This window comes from Vitis riparia, chromosome 13, assembly GCF_004353265.1.
Source record: "Vitis riparia cultivar Riparia Gloire de Montpellier isolate 1030 chromosome 13, EGFV_Vit.rip_1.0, whole genome shotgun sequence".
Lineage (NCBI taxonomy): Eukaryota > Viridiplantae > Streptophyta > Magnoliopsida > Vitales > Vitaceae > Vitis > Vitis riparia.
Genome location: NC_048443.1, coordinates 16374097 through 16384768, shown reverse-complemented (window position 1 = coordinate 16384768; position 10672 = coordinate 16374097).

Here is a 10672-nt window from a genome sequence, read left to right as displayed (position 1 = left end):
ATATAATAATGTGAATGTAGTAAAACAAACATGTAATTCTAATCAAACCCATGAACTAATTAAGGGTTAATCAAAAACTAAAATTAACAATTCTAAAACCTGAGCAAAACTACACAAGAATTAACTAAAATTTTGAATAACATATGAACTAAACTACCATCAATCGAAAATTAAAACTAACAAACTTAAAACATGAAAATAATAATATGAGATCAATTAAACTAAATTAACTAACATTTTGAAAAACATATAAATTGAATAGGATGGATCATCGACTAAAATTAACTACTTTCTAAAACATGAACATCATAAAATAGGATCAATCAAATTAATCACTAAAATTCTAAAAGCAAAACATTCTAACCAAATTAGATGAATAAAAAACTAAAGTTTAACAAATTTAAAACTAAAATCCCATAACATGGAATCTATCAAACTAATTAACTAAAATTCTTGAAAACACAAAATGAATATTGAGGAATCAAAATCTAAAACTAACAAACTTGAAACATAAAAATTGTAACATGAGATCAACTAAATTAATTAACTAAAATTCCCAAAGACACAAAATAAATATTGATAAATCAAAGTTTAAAACTAATAAACTTGAAACATAAAAATTGTCACATGAGATCAACTAAATTAATTAACTAAAATTATAAAAGAATTATAAACTAAATGATATGGATCAAAACTAAAATTAATAATTCAAAAGAATGAATATCTTAACATGGGATCGATCAAACTAAACTTTAAAGATTCTAAAATAAGTAAACTAACCTAAGAACAATTCAAAAATTAATAATTAAAGATTTTTAAAGCAAGTAAACTCTCATGAGATCATTCAAGAATTAACAACTAATAAAAAAACAATACGTAAACTAATGGACCAAAATGCAATTAAAATAAAAACAAATCATAACCAAATATCCCAAAAGCAAAAAAAACTCACATTGGATCGCGTAGTCTCCAATCTCATGGATGTGTGCGTTTTGTCAAAAGAATGCAGCCATGGTTGCTCTCCACATGCAGGCAATGCGTATTTTTTATGCTCTCAAAGTGGCCATCAATTCCATGCATGATAGAGAAAAAAAAGATCCCCTGGTGCAACTGTGTGTGTGCTCTTTCTTTTCAATTGTGCATGTTACCTTGTGGAGTCTCCAAAGTGGCAACCTTTTTGATTCATGCAGAGTGCTCCTCCTAAAGATGGGTGTGTGATGCCTTGTGGCTATTTCCAAATTCCCACCCGTGTTGTGTTTCGAAACTGATGGTGCCCTTTTAAAAAGAACTGGTGTCCTCAATGGTGTGTAATCCTTAAAAGGTGCGGCCCGATGCTTTGGGGAGAATAAAAAGATCTCCTTTTGTATGGTGTGTCCTATTAGAATTCTTCCATTAATCCAAGACCAATTTGTGTTCCTTCCAAAGAAAGCCCCCTACTCAATATCCTGTTGCCTCTAATCTCTTGTGTGTGGTATCTTTTTCTTCTGGATACGTGTGGCCCACAAAATAGCCACCTTTTTATCTCTTTCTTCACAAATCAACTATGGTATCCTTTTATATGCTATGCGTGGTGTCTTTTAAAATGATGTTTCTGCAATGATATATGCACTAGAAAAGCCAAAGAGTGATCAGAATTACACAAATATGATCTAACCAAAGCATCATAAAAGCTTGCTCAAATGTTCAATGAGACCGACATCTCTTTGTTAATTAAAAACATGGTACAAATAGTGTTGTTTTTAAGGGTATGGAAACAAAGGACTAGCCCAAAACAAACAAACAAAGAACAGAATGAATAACAAAGAATCTTATCGGCTAAGGTGTGACAAACACTATCCTTGAAATAGATCTACCCTCCTTGAAGACGAACTCGATGCGCTAGAGTACTAGTGGTCTACCTCCAGGATTCAACAACCAGAGAATCTCACTTTGGGTGTACTCTGTAAGCAAGACGTGTATAGCTCAGGTTCTAAAATATTCCTCCAAATAGATGTATGAAAGGGTCTCTGAAAAATTGGTATGTAGAGAGTGAAAGGTGACCTACTTTTATAGGCCAGTAACATAGTCCCAATAGGACTTTACTTGTAATCAGAACAGGACTCTACTTGTAAGTGGAACAAGATTCTACTTGTAAGTAGAACGGGACTCTACTAGCACAATCCCAATGAGACTCTTCCTAGAGATAAAATACTAAGTCAAATGGAATAAAAATTAAAATTAAAATTTTAAAAAAATATTATTTTGAATTTCGTAAAAAAAAAATAGCTGAGTTCGCTAAAACACTTTTTCACATTTACACTCTTCCTACAATCCCCCACAAAGTGTATATGTGAAAGAAAAAATGGAGAAAAAGATAATCCAATGCATCAGTACTAGTGCCTAAAGGCCATGAACCAATATTAGGACAAATAAGTATTGAATCACAAAACACGGTGAAAATAAATTTCTATGAACCAATGTTTCTTGATGTAACTCCAAGGACTTTTATCCACATTGGTTTTCTCAACTACACTACGAGCTGTACAAAACAGGTTGTCACAAGTAAGCCATGCGCCCTGCTTGGATATTCATGAGAGCTCTAGAGAACTTGCCTAAGTTCTCATAAGAAGCGGCCCCACCTCCACTCTCATATAGGTGAATCCATCAAGTATGTTCTGCATTTAAACATACCATCCATAAGGAATATGGTATTCATTAAGAGTAAACACTCAACCTTAGTAAATGCAAAATACGCTCTATCTACACCATAGGGATAAACTCTCATACAATTAAAGTTGATAGAGCACCTCAAGTCAACAAGTGATTTGTTATTACCCTTATGAACCTACTTCATGGAATTTCCATTCTAATAGGTTGGGCTACCACCACTCTTGACTTTTGTAATAGGCATAATCCTCATCCCCTCGATGTTTCTTCCACTAGTTTCTTATTTAGTGGTTTGATCAAAAGATCGACCAAGTTCAACTCCGATCTCACAAATTCTAGCAGTTGTCGCACAATATTGTGCCTTAGGCATATATACATGTTCTTCCCATTAAATATTTTACTCTTAGCCTTAATAATTGTAGCTTGGCTATCACAATGCATAGACATAAATGAGGTTGGTCTCGTCCATAAAGGGATATTTTCTAAGAGGTTTCTAAGCAACTTAGCCTCAGAACTTGCCTTTTCTAAGGCAATAAACTTAGCCTCCATAGTAGACCGAGTAATGCAAGTTTTCTTAGCAAAACTTCCAAGAAACTGCACTTTCACTAAGGGTGAAAACATATCCACTAGTGGATTTAATCTCATCTGAATCCGAGATCATTTGCATCACTAAATCCTTTAAGGACACTTGGAAATTCACTATAGCACAAACCATAGTTAATGGTGCCTCTCAAATACTTAAGGACTCTATGAACAGCAGTCCAATGGTCCTGATTAGGACTTTGGGTGTACCGACTCAATCTACCTACTGCATAAGTAATGTCAAGTCTAATACATTTCATTAAGTACATTAGGCTCCTTATGATTTGAGCATACTCTATTTAGGCAACATTGTGTTTTTTATTTTTCTTCAGCTGTGAGTTGGGATCATAAGGAGTTGACACTGGTTTACAATCAAAGTGTTCAAACTTTCTTAGGATCTTCTCAACATAGTGCTCTTGAGAAAGTTTAAGCTCATTGGGTGTTCTAGTTATTTTAATTCCTAGAATCGCCTCTGCCTCTCCTAGGTCTTTCATATCAAACTTAGAACCTAGGAATTTCTTGATCTCACACACAACCTCTAAGGTAGTTCCAAAGATCATCATGCCATCAACATAAAGGCAGATGACTACACATGTGTTATCCTCATACTTGCTGTAGATACACTTATCAACATCATTAATGGAATATTGATTAGTTACTAATGCATGATCAACTTATTGTACCACATTTGGGAGCTTGTTTTAACCCATATAGTGATTTAACTAGCTTACACACTTTTTTTCCTTCCCTAGAACTACACAACCCTTAGGTTATTCCATATAAATTTCCTCTTCCAAATCCCCATTCAAGAATGTAGTCTTGACATCCATTTGGTGTATCACTAGATTATGAATGGAAGCTAGAGCAATCAATACTCTAATTGACGCTATTCTAGTCACAGGGGCAAAGGTGTCAAAGTAATCTACATCATTCCTTTGTTTAAAGCCTTTAGCAACTAAACGAGCTTTATACTTCTCTATGGACCATCTTGTTTTAAACTTTCTTTTAAAGATCCACTTACAACTAATAGTCTTTGCACTAGGAGGTAAATCTATTAACTCCCATGTATCGTTATACATGATTGATTCGATTTCACTGTTAATGGTCTCCTTCTAGATTGGTGCATCAAGAGAAGTTATAGCTTCTTTCTAGGATCTAGGGTCCTCATCTATTTAGGAAGGTGTAGAAACCATCTCCAAGGTTTTTTCTTTCCTATATCTTTAACTCCTTCTAGGTTCAAATTCAGAAGGTTCAATAGACTCGTTTCTACTTGTTTTTTGAATTTGTTGTTCACCATTTAGTTTCATAGGAAAGATTGTTAGAAAAATTAGGCTAATCCAACCTATAGTAATCACCCTAGAGGAGGGGTGAATAGGGTGATGGTTTTTTTTTTTTTGCAAATTTAAACTATGTGAATGTAAGAGACAATTATATGCAAGTAATATACATAAAGCAATGTAAAGACAGTTGCATATAAATTAAAAGGTAGGGAAGAGGAGAATGCAAACACAAGATTTTATAGTGGTTCAGCACGACCCGACCTACATCCACTCTCCTCTAACTTCAATCCCAAGCTTTAGGTTCTACTAATTCAAGGCTTCCAAACCAAGCCTTCAAGCAATACAATTCGATTGTTGTTCCAATTCACCCTCTTGGACTTTTGGCTCCAAGCACCCTTTACACTTCTCAAGAGATATCCCACTCTTGAACAACCCCTCAAGTGATACCCCACACTTGAGAAACTTCTTCTCAATGATTTACAAATAAATGATCTCACAAAATCCTAGTACAAAAACTTTAAGCTCAAATGATACAAGAAAACTAGGATTGAATGGTGTACTAAAGATATGCAAGTTTTTGAACAATGGTGCACTAAAAAACACTCTTTCAAAGCTCAAATATATTCAAGAAAGGTTTGGGAAGGTTAATCTTTTTGAAATAATGAAGATTGGAGCATTTTTATAGAAGAAAAAAGCCAAACTAGTCGTTGGGGCTTCAACTGGTTGAGCTAGGGGTCGACCGGTTAACTAGCCGTTAGCATTTAATGCTTGGCAAGTGATCGTTGGACCTCGACCAAACCTCAACCAGTTGAACAACCGTTCTGGAAGAAAGAGAAAGTTTTTTGCATCCTCGACTGATTGAGTTGGGGGGTCGACCGGTACTGTTCATACCTTTGACCGGTTGAGTTGGGGGTTGATCAGTTACTGTTCATACCCTTGACCGATTAAGCAGAGGGTCGACCCGGACCTCATCCGATTCAACCAGTTGAGCCGTTTTTGGCTCAAAAAACTAGTTTTTTTTTTTTTTAAAAACTTAAAGCCTTTTAAACAAGTTGGAAAGACATTTGATACAAGGTTTTAGTTGAAAACATGAAATCATCCAATTTTTAAAATATTTAAAACAAAATAAATCTTGGATGATTTTGGTGCATAAGTAAAGAATGTAATGCATGAAAATCCTAGTGCACCAACAACCTTACAAAGAGATTTTTTGAAGCTTGGGTTTTCAAAAACACCTATCTTTGAGATGATCTTCTTCTTCATGATTTCTCCTTGGCTTGATTTGTCTTTGTGATTGCCACTTTGGAAATCGTCTTGCCTAATCACACTTAAATATAATCATTAGTTCTAAACCTTGTTTTGTTATCATCAAAACTGAGATTAACCAACCTTGGTTTCACAAAGATGTTTTCAAAGAAATCTACATTCTTTGTTTCTATTATGGTATTGACATCTACAAGACTGTTTTCTGACTTAGTAACAAGAAACCTATATGCCTCACTATTCTCAACATAGCCAATGAACATTGCATCAAAGGTTTTAGGACTAATTTTCATTTTTTAGGTTCAAGGAAAAGAACTTTGGCTAAACACCCCACACTTTCAGGTATGTTATATTAGGTGCATAACCCTTCCACAACTCATAAGGAGTTTTACTAATTTTCTTGTAAGGTATTCTTTTTTGAATTTGACAAGCGGAGAGGATAGCTTCCTCCCATAAGTTCAAGGGTGCTCCTGAACTACCAACATTGCATTCATTATTTCTTTTAAGGTCCTATTTTTCCTTTCTGCTACTCCATTAGACTCAAGAAATAAGGAGTAGTTCATAAATGATCTCATGATCTTCACTAAAAGAATTAAAGGTGTTGGACTCATACTTTTCTCCCTTATCTATTCTAAGCTTTCTAATTTTCTTACTTAGTTGATTTTTCACTTCATTTTTGTACTTGATGAAAGCATCTATTGCTTCATCTTTGTTTCTCAAAATATATACCCTTGTATACCTTGAGTAGTCATCTATGAAAGTTATGTAGAATCGTTTACCACCTCTAGTCATTGTATTTTTTAGGTTTCCTAAGTCACTGTGTATTAAACTTAGTAGATTTGATTCTCTTTCAATTGTTTTGCAAGATTTCTTTGTGGTTTTAGATTTTACACAAGATTCACATTTTCCATGGTTTTCTAAGGACAATTTAGGGATTAAACTCAATTCAACCATTTTCTTCATATATGAAAAGTTCACATGTCTTAGTCTACCATGTCAAATATCACAAGAATCAACTATGTAAGTAGAAGAGGAAGATGCATAATTATTGATAATATCATAAACATTTAACATAAATAAACCCTGATTACAATAGCCCTTTCCCACAAATGCATCATTCTTTGTTAAAACTATTTTATTAGAGTCAAACAAGATCCTTACTCCTGCTTTCCCAAGTAGAGATACTAACACCAAGTTCCAACGGATATCTGGCACATGAAGAACATCACTGAGGGCAAGCACTTTTTCATAGGTTAGCTTGATGAGAACTTTCCCTTTGCCAATCATTGGAGTAGATCTAGAATCACCCAAGAACACTTGTTCATCTCCTTCCTTTATAGTGGTATAGGAAGTAGATGCACTTCTATTCCCTCAGATGTGTCTGGTAGCCCCAAAGTCTACCACCCAGTCCTTTATATTGGTGACCATGCTTACCTCAGAGGATATTACTATTGTGATCACCTTTGTCTCTGCCAAATTTGCCTTTGAATTGGACTTCTCATTTCTCTTCCTATGACGACATTGAGCTACATGGTGTCCAAACTTGCCATAGACAAAGCAATTACCCCATTTTTTAATAGTTGAGTTCTGGACCTTGTTTGATGCAATGGGCTTGGTCCCAGAGTTTTATTTTCTAGACCTATTATTTTTTGGTTTAGGTTTTTCTTCTACTACATTAGCCTTAGAAGACGATTCCTTAGCTTTCTCAACATTGTCCCTATTTCGATTTTGTTCCTTAATCCTAATATAGATTATGAGATCTTTTAGGGACATTTGTTTCTTTTTATATTTCATGTTATTTTAGTAGTATTTCAAGACTTTGGAAGAGTCTCTACTAAATAACCAGCCACAAAAGTTCGGGTAATTTAATGTCTTAAATAGCTAAGTCATTAATCATTAAGTGGTACTCATGGATTTGAGATGATACATCTATATCTCGGTCATTTGGAAATTTCTAAAATTCCTATGGCATATTTTTTAGTTCCTACATCTTCCAAGATATATTTTTTATTCATTATATCCTAAATTCTTTTGCAACTCTAAATTGACAATAGATATAAAAAAGTTCATTAGAAATGGTACTCAGAATAACATGCCTAACTTGTTTATTTCCATTTCCCATGTAGGCAACAAATCAGAATTATCTTCTGGTTTTGGGTCAGTCAAAATGTATCCTAAGTTCACTACATCAATTGCAGAGAAAAACCTTTCTTGCCATCTTTTGAAGAATGTCCATTAAAGGGATCAATCTTAGAGGTGTCAGGATGGGTGTGAACTAAGGAAGCTTCCATCTGGGATCTATTTCAAGATTGTTGTTTTTAAGGGTATGGAAACAAAGGACTAGCCAAAAAAGCAAACAAAGAACATAATAAATAACAAGGAAACTTATCGGCTAAGGCGTGACAACACTGTCCTTGAAATAGATCCACCTTCTTCAAAGACGAACTCGTGCACTAAGGTACCAGTGGTCTACCTCTAGGATTCAAAAGCCAGAGAATCTCACCTTGGGTGCACTATGTAAACAAGACGTGTATAGCTCAGGTTCTGAAATATTCCTCTAGATAGATGTATGAAAGGGTCTATGAAAAACTCTCTAAAAGATTGGTATATAGAGAGTGAAAGGTGACCTGCTTTTATAGGCCACTAACACAGTCCCATTGGGACTCTACTTGTAATCAGAACAAGATTCTACTTGTAAGTGGAACGGGACTCTACTAGCACAATCCCAATGGACTCTTCCCAAAGATAAAGACTAAGTCAAAGGAAATAAAAATTAAAATTAAAAAAATATATTATTTTCAATTTTGTAAAAAAATTGTTGTGTTCTCTAAAACACTTTTTCACATTGACACTCTTCCTACAAATAGATGGTATGCTTTCCATGAATGCGTGCTGACCTTTCCAACTGATCTTCCTTCCAAACTTTTGGTGCACGATATGCTTTTTAAGCATACAGTCGTGGTTTCCTAAAAAAAATTGATGGAGCTTCCTTTTACGTGAAAGTGTGGCCCTTAAGGTAAGTCTTGGCAGTCCGGGTTTCCTTTTAATATGTGAGAATTTGTGTTTTTCTCTTTTGCAATGCCTTCAATCCTTTCCAAATTCTGGTGGTGCTCTTCCCAAAAAATTTAGTTGTGGATATCTCCATATATGCATCCACACTTTCCATGAATTCTCCATTACATAGCCAAAGATAAAATTAAAATTAAAATTCATGCAATGCAATTATATTTTTTAAAAAAAATATAAATCATGAAATTTAAAAGAAAATAATAAGATCAATCACATGCATATATAAGAAATCAAAATATTAAATCATGCAAATTAAAAAAAAATTAAATCATCAATCTCATGCAATTTTCTAAATAAATAAATAAATAAAATATAAATATAAATATAAATATAAATATAAACATTACATATACAAATAAATAAATAAATAAACAATTGCAATAGGTAATAATCAAAATATTAATTCATACAACCAAAAATTGGTATTCTCATGCAATAAAAATTGAAGCCAATGCTCACCTAATACTAAAAGCATGAAATTTAATTCAAGATCAAACTAAGTAACCATGCCAAAAAAGCACCTAAGTGAAACTATCCTAAAAAAAAATTTTAAAACATCTAAGTAACTTATGCTTAGAACTAAACTAAAGAGGTTGTCAAATTCATGGTAAAGGTCTAAATAAATTCCTCAACAAAGAATCCTTAAAGTGTCAATGGGCCACCAAGGGATGACTACAAATCAAGAGAAAAGTACATGAAGCACCTAGAACTACATCTGTTAAGAAGACAAAAAGGAGGGTTTACACTAGTCATTAAGGCATTAAATGCATAACAATTGACCGTTGGCCTTTTTTAGGTTCCATTAGGTCTCGACTGGACCTCAATCGAGAAGGGTCAAGCCTTGACAAGAATGCAAACTCATTGTTTGATTTTGGACAAAAACGAGAGTAATTTTGTATCCTCGAATGAGAATGCAAACTCACTGCTTGATTTTGAACAAAAACAAGAGTAATTTTGTATCCTCGACTAAGAAGAGGTAATCGATTTAGTCAATTCTCAACTAGTTGAGCTGGTTCAATTCGTCCTCAATTGATTGGACTAAAAACAGGCCTAAACCTCTTTTTTTTCTTTTTGAAACCATCTAATACTTAGACAACATCTTTAAGTACCTTTGTGGGTTAATTTATGATAGTTTTGCCTAAGTTTTGCGAAAATATACTCAAGTTTAGATAAGGTGTGATCTTTAAAGCTTAATGCTTAAGAAAACCAAGTACACAAAAGATGCATAATAAAGTAGAAATCTTAGGTACACCCAAATATTCATCGCACAATGAGTTCCTAAGCTTGAATGGACTTCATACACCCTTAGCTTTGATTTTCATGGATTCTTTTATGCCTCATTTGTCATTTCTTTCGATTTTCTCCATTAATACCTAAAACTTAACTCGATGTTCAATTATTAGCATACTAACCATGATTTGTTATCATCAAAACATACTTAGGAGAATCTTTGGGCTAACAAGAACAAATAATGGAACAAATGTATAAAAAATATAGTCAAGTACAATCAATGAGACGAAGGTATAAATAAATATAATTAAAGTATAAAGCAACAACATGTAAATGGATAGGTAACATCAAGGATGAAAATTTCTGAATATTTTTCCAAAATGTCACCAAAATATAGGATATTGGGAGTGGATGATGCCAAAAATGAAGAAGATAAGTCAATAAGGAGAAAAAACGAAAAAAAAAAAAAAAAAGGGATTGAAATAATTGATAAAATGGTATAAATTTGGTGGAAAAGTTGGGTGTGTAGGTTAAAATTGCTAATGTTTTGATGAAAATCACCTTGAAAAGATTTTTTTTAATTATTTTTCATATTTATTTTT